Source organism: Gavialis gangeticus, unplaced genomic scaffold (assembly GCF_001723915.1).
Source record: "Gavialis gangeticus isolate Ggan-Ray unplaced genomic scaffold, GavGan_comp1, whole genome shotgun sequence".
Lineage (NCBI taxonomy): Eukaryota > Metazoa > Chordata > Crocodylia > Gavialidae > Gavialis > Gavialis gangeticus.
In genome coordinates this window covers 24,066,537-24,068,192 of record NW_017729009.1, presented here as the reverse complement: position 1 = coordinate 24,068,192, position 1,656 = coordinate 24,066,537, and the positions used below count along the sequence as shown (strand labels likewise).

Genomic DNA, 1,656 nt, shown 5'->3' with positions numbered 1-1,656 from the left:
ACAGCCGGATCTGGATACAGATGGTTCAAAATAACACTTTACAAGATTAGCATTCTGGGTGCCCCCTGCGTGAATGTGGTGTCCAACAAATGGCACAGCACTTATTTGAAAGCTGCAATCTTTAAAAATGCCCAGACAGGGCAAATGGAGTCCACCCATTAAGCAATAACATCAGACTGTGGCACATAGATTTGGAATTTGATATGATGCCATGCAAAATAGATGTTTAAATTTAAAATCTGGTCTAGATTTCACTTGCAGAACTATACTAATTATAGGAGTGACCTTTTCCCTCTCCTTTTTTAAAGGAAAAAAATCCTTTTGTATAGCTTAGTTAATTTTTTTAAAAAGCTCTACGCTATAAAGTGTCTCCACTAGGGGGATTTGCTAGATGATTCTAGCAGCAAAGACAAATTTTAAGAGTATACCAGCTGTGTATATCTGTGTTCAACCAATACACAATAAGTATGCTTTGAAAGTTCACTCAGGGCGATAAATATTGCCAAACCCAGTGACAGTCCATGTACTAAAACTGAGACATTTAGTTAGAAACAGTAAAACCCCTACAACAACTAGAATGAATTTTAAAAGCCTGACAGCAGAAGCACTGTCCCAGTTGGGGTCTCGCTGCTCAGATGGCAGGCAAAGTCTTTGGGTAGAGGTGATATCTTCTATTAGACCAACTAAATAGTTGCCAAAAAGCTTGCAAATAACATTTTTGCAACTATTTAGTTGGTCTAATAAAAGATATCACCTCTACCCAAAGACTTCACCTGCCTTTTGTGCTCAGACCCACATGGCTACTGCTCAGATCAATGCTCAAATAGCATTTGAGTTGAACTGAACAGGTGCAGCCCTGTGCACAGGCATTTGCAGCTCGCAGGTCCATGAGATGCCTGGCAGGTGGGGTGGGCTGTCTCCCCCTTTGCTCCCGCAGGTGCCTGGGAAAAGCGGGTTGGCCTGTGGGAGGCAGGTGCATGTAGGTGTTCTTGCCAACTACTCAGTTGGTCTAATAAAAGATATTAGATAGTCACTGTGCTGGGGTCACTTCACCTCAGTTGTCTTTCTGCCTAGAGTGGGGGGCGGGGGCTGGACCCGTACCCAATGATCTGCAAGGTCTCTTCCAGCCCCTACAATCTATAAATATCACATCTATTCAAAGAACCCTGCCTGGTGCATGTAGGGTAGGGTGGCCATCATAGAGGAGAGTCTGGTTGTCCTATCAATACAAAACCGGATGTCTTTATGTCCTCTATAATGAAAAATAGAGGGGATAAAGGCGTCGGGTTTCGTATCAGCAGAGTAGCAGAAAACTGGAATGTCTTCTATGATGGCCACCATAACATAGGGGCATGACAAGGCCAGGCTCCCCACCCTGTCCGGCTTGGTTGCTGGGGAAGCCTCTCCTGGCTCCTAACTGCTTGGCCACAGCCACTTGTCAGAGCCACATGAGACATACCCTTGCCCGCCCTGCATCCCCCTTCACCCCAGGGGCCGGGGTGCATTAGGCCCACACAACCCCACGCTATCTCCCCGCCTCCACAGCACCCACCGCGCATGCGCCGGCCATGTTGGAACGTGGCCCAGCAGGTGCAGGTGCGCCGAGCCGCGCCCCCCGCCCCCTCCTCCGCCGGGCAGCGGGCGCGCATGCGCGCC

At 48.2% G+C, this 1,656-nt stretch overlaps 1 protein-coding gene across 1 annotated transcript in view; it reads right to left on the bottom strand.

Annotated features, from left to right (window-relative positions):
- Positions 1-1,629, bottom strand: part of FAM65C (family with sequence similarity 65 member C) — an 86,041-nt gene extending 84,412 nt beyond the window's left edge. Inside the window, exon 1 of the mRNA XM_019510246.1 lies at positions 1,553-1,629. The gene's annotated coding sequence lies outside the window, so the exon portion shown is untranslated. The remainder of the gene's footprint in view (positions 1-1,552) is intronic.
- Positions 1,630-1,656: the final 27 nt, after the last annotated feature.